The 14,258-nt window shown below is 32.6% G+C and overlaps 1 protein-coding gene across 3 annotated transcripts in view; it reads right to left on the minus strand.

Annotated features, from left to right (window-relative positions):
- MGAT4C (MGAT4 family member C) overlaps positions 1-14,258 on the minus strand; it is a 1,374,466-nt gene that overhangs the window by 1,160,326 nt on the left and 199,882 nt on the right. For 2 of the 3 annotated variants that reach the window (XM_055358911.2, XM_055358910.2), the window contains exon 1: positions 2,541-2,687. The exons of the other annotated variant lie outside the window; for it this stretch is intronic. The gene's annotated coding sequence lies outside the window, so the exon portion shown is untranslated. Of the gene's footprint in view, positions 1-2,540; positions 2,688-14,258 lie in introns of those variants that run through there. 3 annotated transcript variants of the gene reach the window in all.

The following is a 14,258-nucleotide window of genomic DNA, read 5'->3' on the forward strand; positions in this document are numbered from 1 at the left end:
ACAATTATGGCAGAAAGCAAAGGGGAAGGAAGAAAGGCACCTTTTTCACAAGGCGGCAGAAGGGAGCATGAACTCAGGAAGAACTACCAAACACTTATAAAACCATCAGATCTCGTGAGATCTCACTCACTGTCACGAGAACAGCATGGGGAAAACTGCCCCCTTGATTCAATTACCACCACCTGGTCTCTACTTAACATGTAGGGATTATGGGGATAACAATTCAAAATGAGATTTTGGGTAGGGTCACAGCCACACCATAGCAGTGTCTTATTAAAAAAAAATAAACAGTATGCTAATTTATAAAACAGAATTAAATTGAATACCTTCTATTTGGAGGAAGAAATGATAGACTATTCTATATTTGAAATTATTCATATTAGAGTTCACAGCCTGCATGAAAACAGGCTGACTAGTGGTATTTCTTTGTTCTTTACTTAATTTAGATTAAATTAAGCAATTATTTAAATTATTAAAATATTTTGTCTGTTATTTTAATACTGAAATGTATATCATTATGATAATGTGGAAAAAATAGATCCAAGCCCACAAACAGAACTTTTCCAAATTAATAAGAAAAACCATCTTTAGCTAAAGGTGTGTGGAACAGATAAAGAAAAACATATATATATGTACATAGATAGGTATATATCTTTCTATTTAAATCGCAGTAAATTTTAAAAGTAAAGCATTGCACTTAATAAAACAAAAGCAACAACAATATGTAGCTCAGAACTGTGTTAAATTATCAAATTTCTTGATATAAGGTATGCCTTTTATTTAGAGTATATCTTCCAGTTAACAGGACCTGTTTCATCACTTAAATAGTTCTCATCACCGTTAAGAGTGATTAATTTGAACATTATGCATCTTTAAACATCAACATTATTACCTTCATAACTATTATTAGTCAACATTTGTGGAGTGCCTATTATGTATTAAGTATATAGATGTATTTATTCAGCCATTTATATGTACATAACCAGTTTATGTTTAACCATGTCCTTTTGGGTTTTTTCATCATTTTTATTTTTTATTGGACTTTTGACCTTATTTTATAAAATATTTGTGGCAACACCATATTAAAATAGTAACTTATTGAAATTTTCATGCTGAAAATAATATGTAAAGGAAAATGAAGAGTAAAATGTAGCACTTATTTCAAAAATTATATATAATGTCAATCAAGACTAATTATTACGGTAAAAAACTTAGATGGTAAATTTCTTCATTTAAACATATAGTTAAGTTCTTCTATGTGCCATCATTACTATGAAAATGTACAGCTTATGAGAAAAAATATTAAATTCTAGAGACAATTTATCTGCCATTACTCCATTTAGAAATGATGATATGTTATGCCTATATACAAAAAATAAATTCAGTATGCAAGAAGCATGCCTTTTCTGGGGAATCCTCATCAACTTTCAGTTTCAAATATTGTATATTGCCTCTCATAAGATGCATCATAATATAAGATTAAACTTAAACTGGAAAAAAATTCATATTTTTAAAATAAATATCACTGCACATTTGAGATTTACAACATAATGTTATGGGATATAGAGAGAGAGAGAAATAGTAAAATGGTTACTATAGTGAAGCAAATTAACATATCTGTTATCTCACATAGTTACTCTATTTTGACCAGAGTAGCTAAGAATCTACTTAATTAACAAAAATCTCTAATCCAATACAATTTTATCCAATACATTCTTCATATTGTACATTAAATCTCTAAACTTGTTGATTTTACATGTCTGCAACCTCTTTTAAATAAAATTATTTTCCCATGCCTTTGGAAAACTTTATAAAACAACAGATTTTGCTATTTTCTATTGCATTTTGAAAAAAATGCAAAAAATGAACACAAGATATTTAAAGGTAGAGAAATAAAATAGGTAAATATTTTTAAAAATGAGAAAAGCCTGTGGGTTTAAAAAGAACAGAGGCACTCAATTGATTTTAATTGGATAGAAAATAAAAAGGAAGGATTTTTTAAAAAGGAACAGAAAACAACTGCTATCCAAATGTCGCAGTCACTTTGCAGGGAGAAAAGCAGACTGCCCTGTCACTCTTGAGCCCCAGCTCTCCCATCTTTTGTCTGTTCACCAAATATCTTTCTGACCAGCTTTTCTGTATTTTCTGTAGGCAAAATAATGTTAGAAGAGTAGTCATTGGCTTACCTTTATTTAGGATACTCAAACAGAAAGTCCCTAGACATTTTTTATTTCCTCTTCTATTCTACAACCTTTCTCCCTTATTCTGTATTTCTTCAGGCCCTGTTTTGTCAGTTTAATGAGATTCCCACTTTCCTGGAAAGAATAATGCTTATGTTTTATACTACCATAACCCTAAAATGCTATTGTCTATCTTATTAACTCGAATATTCTATTCCTAAATACCCTTTATAACCCATTATAAAATAACAACTTGTAAATAACAAAATAACAACATGTATTGTATGTCTATAAGAATGTTTGTAATATGATACATATATTAAAAAGCAATATCCACAAATCCTATGAAGCAATACTCACTAATGTTTATATCATCTGTCTCTTGTCTGTCTTCCATATTAGGTACTCATTTGTTTTTCTTTTTTTGTAAGAAGATAAAACTAATTCAGGGCACAGCAGTCTTCCAACATTCACGGAACACCCACCAGGCATCATGACTTCCTGCTGAGAGAGTTATAAATGGCAATAGGGTGTCTGTTTGGTGTTGGCAGGCTATTGCAGGAACGTGGTGACTAAAGATTTTTGCTATGATCCTTGGCTGTAACCCTTTCTCCTGCTCACTTTGGTTGACGTCTTTGTCTCTTCGGTAGCTCTCTTTGTCTTACAACTAGTGTAGAAAAATATTTTGTCCTATGTCCTTACTAGATATCGAACTTCTACAATTTAAATGATTGTGTGATCATTCAGTCATTAAGTTTCATGAACCTTAAAAGACATGCAAACTAATAGCAATCATGGAGAGGCTGGACAAGAATAAAGAGATTTTAAAAGCATCGTTTCTGAATGTTCCAACTACCTAAAATGTTGCTTGTACAATCACTTACGAGATTGTACATAGATATATCTGTATAAGGACTGATTAAATGTGGAATGAATATTTACTTACCCCATATTAAGTTATTTTAATTCTTAATCTTACGTTATATTCATTGAAAGGGATTTGGACAGTTTAAATGAATAATTTACAGAAGTTCTAATCTGAAAATTTACAGTTTTTATAGTTGAATCAATTTAATTAGTAACAGTTAACACAGAGTAAAATCAAATAGAGATACAAAATTGGAAGTTTCCTTCATTGTGAAGTGTTATGTGGAAATTTCCATAAAAGATTGTCTCTAGGACTCTAGTTACTGACAAGCAGAAATAGTAGATAGCCATCATCTACTCAGCTTGCTTACTGTTACCAGGATTCAATAGGAGCGTGAAGGGAGATAAGATCTTGGAGGGAAAAAATTTTTTTTGGTTGTTTATTTTAAACTGAGGTTTTTTTTGTTTGTTTATTTTGTTTTCACCAAGTCAGAGAGTAGGTCACTATCCCAAGCTAAAGAAGATCAGAGGTTTTTAAGTGAAGTCCATAGAGCTATCTGAAGTCAAAAGGGATTTTGACACTAAAATACTAATCAGTTCAAATAAATTACAGTTTTTTTCTTTTGTCTATGAAGGAATAAGAAGTACATCAAATGAGAGTGAATATTATTGTAGAAAAATGAGCCCCTTATGATTGCATTTCTTTACATCTTACTGTAATATTATGCATCAACTTTAAATATGTCAATTAAATTTTTCAATAGACATATTTTTAATTTACATAGAGTAACAACATAGAAATACGAGAATCATAATGTGCTTATGATATAAATTAAGTATAAATCAAATACCCAGAAGAAAATACGCTGCCTTAGGAACAGTATCCTTTCAAATACAAAACTGTAAAAGCAAGTTATGAACAGAATACATGCTAGGTTTTATTGTCTTTGTGTGGGGGTATAATGTGTGTGTCTGTGTGTGTGTGAACCTACTAATGCTTGAGGTTTTTTGAAGCTAAAGACACTGTTCCTCAATGAAGAATAATTAGGGAGTTTATGTTCCCAAGAACTTTTAACCATTTATCCTTGAGTAAATTTCCTAATATAAAATGTATTCTTTTACTAATTACATATCTTATATAAAAGAAACTTTGAGTAGCACTATGTCATACATACTTTTATAATAAAATTTAAAACAGATTTTTTTTGTTTTTGTTTTTGTTTTGTTCTGTTTTGTTTTGAGATAGTGTCTCACTCTGTCATCCAGGCTGGAGTGCAGTGGCGTGATCTCGGCTCATTGCAATCTCCGCCTCCCAGGTTCAAGCAATTCTCCTGTCTCAGCCTCCCAAGTAGCTGGGACTACAGGTGCCTGCCACCATGCCCGGTTAATTTTTGTATTTTTACTAGAGACAGGATTTCAACTTGTTGGTCAGGCTGGTCTCAAACTCCTGACCTCAGGTGATCCACTTGCCTCATTTTGAATGTAAGTATTTTCATGATGTATTCACTTCTAATCAATATCTCTCCCTATAGTAGCTTTAACCAGAGATGTCTGCAAATTAATTTCATATTTCCATGAATAGCTGTAATACTCATCATTCTGTTTGAGACATTCAGACAGTAATACTGACATACATCCAAAAATTAATATTAATTCATGGAGTGGTGAGATATTAATTTAACTAAAATAAAATAATAAAGACACATGTGACAATTTTTTTTTTCTTCCTTGAGATGGAGTCTCACTTTGTCACCAAGGCTGGAGTGCAATGGAGCAATCTCGGCTCACTGAAACCTCTGCCCCCAGGTTCAAGTGATTCTCCCACCTCAGCCTACCAGGTAGCTGGGATTACAGGCACCTGCCATCACGCTGAGCTACTTTTTGCATTTTTAGTTGAGATAGGATTTTACCATGTTGGCCCAGCTGATCTCCAACTCCTGACCTCAGGTGATCCATCTGCCCTGGCCTCTCAAAGTGCTGGGATTACAGGCGTGAGCCACTGCTCCTGGCCTTAAATCTGACAATTTTCTAGATAAGTTATTAAAATATTTAGAAAATTGAGAAAACATTGCCTTGATTTGCTGAAAGAATTTGTGTAATTAATTTCTAATTCCATTTGAGCTTACCATTTCCTACGTGGCTTGAGTGAATAGTACAGATACAGTTGAATATAGTATAAATACCTTTGTATTCACTAATTTAGTATCATTCATTCAAAAATATTTAGTGATTTTCCCAATAAAAAAATAAATTCATTAGAATATAACCTAAATTTTATTAATTTTACATTTGTTTTCTGAAGAGTAAAATACTCTAAAAATATTCTGATGTCAGACTGTATTTTCTTTTCTATGAGGATAAGGCAGTGTATGAAAAAAAATCAATTGCTACCATAAAAAACAAGTTTTCTGCACTGCCTGTTTAGATCTATCACAAACTTTAATGGGTAAGTAACTGTCTCTATGAACTACATTTCTGGCCAGCTCCATCTGCTTTCATTTTCCAAGCAGCCTGGTGAAGCAAACAGAGATAAGGAGGTAATAAAATATTTGACTGAATCACTACCTCTAGGGTACCACCAAAATGAAAGGCATGATGTTGATATTTAACACCAGAGATTAAAATCTAGAATTGTTTATTTGCAGGAGTTGAAGTTTTCAGCATTCTCTACCAAAATGAGAGCATTAACTAATGTACCTCAGTAAAAGATGTACTTCTGACATTATAATGTAAGTAATAAAATTGAAGTCGTAAGAATCTTTAGCTGAAATTACATATTGAAAGACACAGTACAGGTCCAGATGGTTCTGATGAGTCAAGTTACAGTCTGAAGCACATATGATTTAAACAATATATAATAACCTACAGGTACTGGCAAAAATTCATATTCACGAAATTCAAACAATCATATAAACTAAAATAATGGCAGCTACTTAAGCAGGAAATGTTCCTGGCCTCATATTTACTTACTTGCCATAGATACAGGGGATTTCTAACAATGAACCATTTCCGAGAGATTATTTTGTTTAATATATGGAATGCATAGTATGGAAAATTGCTTGCAAAAATGGATGCCATTTTTCCCTTCTCCATATCCATGCTCCTTTGCATTGTGACTCTGCAACTCTGTATCTTATCAGATCTCTCTCTCTTTATTTGTTAAGTCTGGGATAGCCTTATGACGTCCTTTGACCAATAGAAAGTAGCCTTGAGAAGCCTTGTTTGCTTATACTCTCTTTCCTGGAATATTGCCAAGCCTCCACATGGATATTTCCAGTCTAGCCTGTTGGATGATGAAGGATACTTGGCCCAGTTATTCATGTTGCCTGAGCCAACAGCCAAGCATCAAGTATGTGAGTGAAGTAGATTAGACAGTCAGCTCAGTCAATTGGACAACCCACCTCAGGCAGGTTAGAGAACCTAACTGAGCTCAAACAAGCCAGACCTAGATCAGCAAAGCCGTACACCTGATCCAGAGACTCATGAATTATGTTAATGACTTTTGCTTTAAGCCTTGCAAAATTAGGGCCCGTAAGTTGTCTCCTTGTTTGTGTAAATAAAGTTTTATTAGAACACAGCATCATCCACTGGAATATGTATATGTAGTCTGTGGTTGCTTTCATGCTACAACAGTGGAGTCAACTAGTTGCAATAGAAATCTTATGATGTGCAAAGACTAAAATAATTACCATATAGATATTTACAGAAAAATTTATTGACTCCTATTTTAAACCACTACATTTTGAGGTAGATTGTAACTCTGTAATGGGAAAACATGTACATCTAGCAAAATATTTCTAGTAATGTTTGTTTTCATTAAATATAGTATCACTCTATGTTGTTATTTGTAATTTATAATTTTTAGACCTTTAATTTTTACACAAATATTTTATTACTTAGTATCTAACATAAGACATCATTGCACTAAAAGTACAATATAAAAGTGCACAATCAGATAAAAATCCCTCCATTCATACAGTCTCCCTCCCAGAATGTAGTGGAACACTGAATAGACACACATGCATTACATATATACACACACACACACATATACATACACACATATATATAAAACACCTGCAAACATATAATTTAAACCATATACAATCACTATTTTGCAGAAATAATGATTAAATGTTAATAATTTTATATGGTTGAACGTAATTTTATTCCAGATGGTGATAGGTGCAAATGAAGTGATACAAGGAAAAATAGGAAGGTAACAGAATTGCTGTTATTTGAGCAAATATGGGAAAAAATATAGGGAACTTTTAAGTATCTAGGTGAAGACAATCCCAGGAAGAAGAATGACAAGTACAGTGGTCTTGAAGTGGGAAAAGGTCCGATCTGTTTAAACAGGAAAAAGACAAACAAGGTCAAAGTGAGTAAGGAGATTTGTAGTAGATGCTGAGATTAGAGAGGTAATAAGTGGGTGACAGACTCAATATATTTGTGATGTTCAGTACATTAGCTACTACTGAGCATCTGAAATGCAGCTAGCTCAATATGAGATGTTACATACATGTAAAATACACACCAAATTTTGAAGGTGTGAAAAAAAGTGTTACATATTTAAATAATGTTTTTGCTGATTACATGTAGAAATGATAATATTTTGCATTGAGTGGGTTAAAGTGTATTACAATTAATTTCATCATTTTCTGTTTACTTTTTTAAAAATATGGCTATTAACATGACTCACATGTTTCCATCATATTGCTCTGGTATAGAGTTTAATAGTCCAATGTCAGAACTGAGGTTATTACGCTGAGTGAGATAACTCACCATTGAGAAAAGTTTGTAATGAGGTAGTTGCTGAAGCAGGAAGGCCAGTTTGGGGAAGGTTTCATTAATTCGTGAGCAGCAAAGGGGGATGGGGACACAGAACAGAATAAAGGTAACAAATAGAAGTGAAGACAAGTTTTCAGGTTTTGGATACATTTTGAAGACAGAGCCAATATTTGCTGATATACTTAATGTGGATTGTGAATTAACAAAAAGAAGCTAAGAATATTTCTGTAGTTTGGGTCCAGAGAACTAAAGAATATGAGTTAAAAATTGAGAGGAAGAGGACATGAAGTGGAACATGTTTGGAGTAAGAAAGATTCATTTGGGGATATGGTAAGAATGAAAATGTTGAGTAAAAATTTGGATAAATAAATCTGTACGTTCAAAGTGAGATCCAGGCTGGGGATTTTCCTTTGTGATTCATCAGCTTATAGGTACAATGTTAAGCTCCTGGAGTGAATGAGTGAATATAGAGATAAGTAAAGAGATCTATAGTCAGGCCTACAGGACACTCTTAATATTTAGAGTTCAAACAAATGAGGACACACCAGTGAAAGTTACTGAAAGGAACAGCCTATTGAGGAAGGAGAAAAAGTATAAATTAGTGGAAGGCAACTAAGGAATGTGTTTCAAGGAATTCAGAGTGATGGTCTGTGTCAAATACTGCAGATGAGAACTACAAATTCATTAATGAATTTTGCAATGTGTACATCATATGCAATTATTTGGGTAAGAACCTCTTTGGTTGAGTGTGAGGAATGAAATAGGTTAAAGAGAGAAAAAGAGGAAGCATGGAGATAGTGAATATTGATAACTCTCTCCAAGGGCTTTATTATTAAGATAAACAGGGGCTTTCAGGGATACATGAAACAAGATATGAAGAGTCAAAAGAGACTTTGTAAAATTTTCAATTCACTAAATTTATTCCCAAATTTTAAAATAAACTTCTAAGTTTTTCCTGTATTTTTAAATTAGAGATTTTATTTTTAAATAAGTTTTATGTTTACAGAGAAATTGAGCAGGAAGTATGGAGTTTCCACATACCCTCCCATTTCTCACTCCCCCACCATGGTTTCCCATACTGTCTTTCCATTACTATCTGTCTTTGCATGTGGATATCTACTTGTTCTAGCACAATTTGTTTAAAAGATTATCCTTTTCCCATTGGATTCTATTTACTCATTTGTCAGAGATAATTGACTATGTTTGTATCCCTCCCTTTCATGGCTCTTTATTCTGATTCATTGCACTTTTTATCTTTTCTTTTGCCAATACAAATCCAATACATTAGCATAGATGAGCCAGTATTTATTTATTATTATTACATAGAGTCTACAGTTCACATTAGGGTTCACGCTTTATGTTGTACATTCTGTGGGTTTTGATAAATGTGTAATGAAATGTATACAACATGAGAATAACATGCAGAATAGTTTCATTGCCCAAAAATCTTCTGTGCTCCAGCTATTCATCCCTCTATTTATTCTGCTAATGTCGTAGAAACCACTGATCTTTTTATTGTTTTCACAATTTTGGCTTTTTCAGAGTGCCATATAGTTGAAACCATATGTATGTAGCCTCAGATTGCCTTCTTTCACTTAGCATCAAAAGTTCCTCCATGTCTTTTTGTGGCTTGATAGATCAATTCCTCTTTCCACTGAATAATAGTCCATTGTATGGATGTACCTCAGTTTACCTTTGCATTCACACATTGAAGATATGGGTTGCTTCCAACTTTTGGCATTTGTAAATAAAGATATTATAAACATTTGTGTACAGGTTTTTGTGTGAACATGTTTTCAATTCATTTAGGTAAACACCAGTGGGCTCAATTGCTGGATCATATGACAGAATACATTTAGTTTTGTACTAAACTGCCAAACTGTCTTTCAATATGGCTGTACCATTTGGCATTTCAATGAGCAATAAATGAGTTTCTGTTGCTACATATCATCACCAACATTTGCTGCTGTCAATATTTTAGATTTTAGCCATTCTAATCAGTGTGTAGTCATATCTCATTGATGTTTTAATTTGCAATTTTCTGATAAGTATGATGTTGAGCAATTTTCATATGTATATGAGCCATCTGTATATGATAGTAACAGGAGACAGACAAATTCCTAGGCAGACAGGGATGGGTCCCTGGTGAAACTTGACCTTCAAGCCAAGGACAGTTTAAAGCCTGAAAACTAAGCTGCCAGTTCTGGATTGTGTCCACAATGGAATGAGAACTTCCATCCCCATCTTACATACTCTCTCGATTGGTTCCTTCTGAATGACGCCTTTGAAGCCACTGAATTGTTCCTTTTCCAAGCCCACTCATGGACCAGTAAGCCCTCATTTCCCCCATTTTAAGCCCATAAAAACCCCAGACTCAGCCTCACAGATGACTACCTGCTTTTGGGTCCTCTTTCATTGCTGCGAGCTTGCTTTCTGTCATTCAATAAAATTTTACTCTGCCTTACTCACTCTCTGGTGTCTGCATGCCTTATTTTTCTTGGTAGTGGGACAAGAACCTGGAACTCCAAATTATGGGAGCATAAGAGCTATAGTGTTCCTGCTCAGTGAGCTGTGGGTGGTGAGAGTAAAAGAGCTGTAGCACTCCCTCCCGCTCACCGAAAAATGGGAGAGAAGCTGCTGGGCATCACTCCCTTCCACTCACCAAACTACAGGAGTGCAAAAGCCATAACATGTATATGTAGAATATTTATCCATTTTACTATTTGGTTGTGTGTATTGTTATTGTTAAGCTTTAAGAGTTCTTTATTTTGAATTATATTACTTTATCAGATACAAATTTTGCAATTATTTTCTCACAGCCTGTGGCTTGTGTTCTCATTCTCTTTTTGACATATTTTTCATTTAAAGATCAATTTTTTTCCTCATAGATTATGACTTTGCTGTTGTATCTAAACAGTCATTGCCAAACCAAAGGTCAGCTAGATTTTCTCCCATGTTATCTCCCAGGAGTTTTATTTGGTTTTTGATCCATTTTAAGATGTTCATGAACAGTCCAAGACCTATGTCTAGATTCACGTCTTTGCATGTGGATATCTACTTGTTCTAGCACCATTTGTTTAAGAGTTTATCCTTTTCCCATTGGATTCTGTTTACTGATTTGTCAGAGATAACTGACTATGTTTGTATCTCTCCCTTTCATGGCTCTTTATTCTGATACATTGCTCTTTTTGTCTTTTCTTTTGCCAATACAAATCTGTCTTGATTACTGTAGCTTTACAGTTAGTCTTGTAGTTTTGTAGCATCTGACTTGGTTCTTCAATATTGGGTTCACTACTGTGAGATTTTTGATTTCCATATAAATTTTAGAATCAGTTGATCAATATTCACAAAATAACTTGCTGGAAGTTTCCATAATTATTTATTTTGGTTAAAATAATTTATCTTTTCCCCTTTGGTTTTATGAAAATGAAAACTTTAAAACTGAATTTATAACATATTTATTTTTAAAAGTAATTTTGAAAATATACTCCTTTAAACTTACTCTGTTTAGTAAATACTGTAAAACAAAACAATATATGCAATGCTCAGATAAAAAACATTTTATCCATTATATAGATAATTGATAAAATTATTTACCTTACAGTTCTATAAAAATAGTATAAATTTTAAAGTTAAAAGGGATCAATATGTTTGACAAAATTAGCTTCTGTTTAAGAAGGAGATTTTATATTTTGTGCCAAGGAAAGCTTGCTGCATAAATTTATTTAAAATACTATTAAATTATTAATGATAAGGAAAAATCAAACTTCAAGTTTCAAAATATATTGAAATGAATAGATCAGGTATTATCAAGTTTTCACATAACTTTCTAAATCCAATGGAAAACATTTAACCTCAGCATTTAAGCAGGCTAAATTTTCTGCGGCAAACTGGTCAATGTAAGTTTTTATCAATTTCATTTTGAAAAAAATCATCATTAAAACAACTTGCACTGAAAGCTCATCGGTTAAGAGAAAAATATTACAAATCATTATAATACTCTACCTGCAGGAAAATTAGTGGAATCTCTTCTGTTTAATAAAAAGTAGTCAAATCTGGGGCTATATACATAAAAATGAAAGAAGCATATTATCTTAGTCATTCAATCAACTGTAGAATTTTCAAACTCAAAATTAGACATTTCATTTTATTCTTTCACTCTCTAAAACATATAACCTATTAGCTAATCTTGCTGATATTTAGCTGCCACTTTACTCATTTAGGCAGATCTGTAGGTAAGGAACACAGTATTTGGACTTGGAGGAACAGTATTATAGCCTTACTTTATTATTCACAGGCTACATGGCCTTGGTTACTTTGTCCATCTTCTCAGAAAACAGTTTTCACAAATGAAAACTGCAAAATAAGATGCCTATCTCAGGAGAGTTGTTGTGAAAATCAAATTAGATGAATATAGGAAAGTGCTTAGTAAATGGTAAACAGAAGTATGATGTTTTACTCTTTTATTTTCAACTCTAGTTGGAACCATTATTGTGTTATACATACATTGCTATGTTTTTACAACCAATTTTATCTCATCTTTCAATATATCTCACAAATAAAAATAGTTTTTTCTAAATAAATAGCATACAAAGTATGCATAAATATTGAGACACAGGCATAGAAAAAATAAACTATTGCAGTAAGTTAACAATCATCTCTGTGTGAGAGAAATATATTTGATTTGCATTTTCTTCTTTGTTCTTCTGATATTTTCTAAAAGTGTCTGAAATGCATGTACATCATCTTATAAACAGAAAAATGCTCTACTTCTACTCTACTTGTATTTTATTTTAAAGGAATATTTACCCTTTTGAAATGACTGCAATTTTCCTAAAACAATATCCATGGTGAATCAAAATGCATGACTATTAAATAATCAATAGTCAACTATTGATTTATTCTTACATATATACTTTCTTAACTTTTTTGAGGTTACAATGAAATATAACAGAACTTTTGCCTTCAAAAATGTACAAAAAATGTGTAATAGCTTTAAATTAGTTAATAGAAGTTAATATATTGCTACTCCACATGGTTAACCTGTATCATATGCAGCCTCTCACTCTGTAGATACCTGCAGAAACCATTCTGCTCATTAAGCCATTTAGAATAAAATGTGTGTTTTGTATATGGCCTCTGTTGCAGGTGTTATTCTACATGTTCAAAGGACTCCTTTGTTAAATAGCATAGACTTAGAAACATGGAGATATAAAGCAGATTGTTGAACACTCTAATTGTGCCAGTCTATCTTGGCTATGATGGTTCTAATAGTGTCATCTGTCAGCAGCTCTTCCCTTTTCCTCTGCCACTGAGTAAGCAGCACACAGAGTCAAGCCAAAAACTGAGATGCAATATTAGATACCATCTGTGTTGCTCATTTGATTTCAATCCAAATTGTTCTCAAGCCAATCATGGAACCAAGTGAAAAATTTGATTGTGATTAGGGTAAGATATTTAAAAGACTTGAAGTAAAAGACCAGCATCAAGTTTCCAGATACAAAGGGGTGCTTTGCCCATTTTACAAATTCCCATGTGGAGAAAGAGACTTTAGGCCTAGAAAATTATAACATGCACAGAAGTGAAAAAAAAAACACACAAGTAAATACACAAGCATGTGTATGTGTAGATAAAACATACACTCTGTAGAAGTGATTTTGCTTTTAGAATTTTAAAATTACAAACAGTTTGTTATAATGTACTTAGCAAACTCTCTCCCAATTTTGAAATACAGATAATGAAAACTGAGTGTATATGTATATGTGAAAACTTAATTATAAAATACTTGTCTAAATATTTGCAAAAAGCATGCAAACAATAATCAGTGTGTATATCTGTATCCCAGTGATAGATGTCTGCTTTGTAAGTGAGCCACTATTAATTCATCTATAAATCACTGAAACTAAGCAGTAGTTTAAGGATAGGTTCTAAAGAAGACTAATTCAGTCATCCTAATTTATTTTGGTCATTGCTATTTTGAGTTTTTTTCTTTTTTTTGCAGGGGTGGGGGTGCTGTTGTTTTAGCTGATCATTCTCATTTCTTATCTTTGTGTTTTTCTTCCTCTTTTTTTTCTTTCCAACATATTTTGACCAATACTCTTGATTAATGTTAAATGGTTAAATGATTGGAGGCAACATCATGGTGCACAGTGAGAGAAAATTTATCAATTACAAATATTACTGCATTTAAGTGTTTATAAAGGAAATACTAAAAGACCAAGAAACAATCACTTTTGAATAGCAAAGAACCATATAAGTTTAGCATTTAGAAAATTATTTCCATAGGCATGTATTACCCTATGAAGTACACTGAACAGTTTATACTATTATACCAAATGTTGGCATCATGTACATATGTTCCATAATGCATTTAAACATTAATGCATAAAGAAGGCAGGTGTATAACTATTTCTATTAGTT

This window comes from Gorilla gorilla, chromosome 10 (genome assembly GCF_029281585.2).
Source record: "Gorilla gorilla gorilla isolate KB3781 chromosome 10, NHGRI_mGorGor1-v2.1_pri, whole genome shotgun sequence".
In the NCBI taxonomy this organism is placed as follows: Eukaryota; Metazoa; Chordata; class Mammalia; order Primates; family Hominidae; genus Gorilla; species Gorilla gorilla.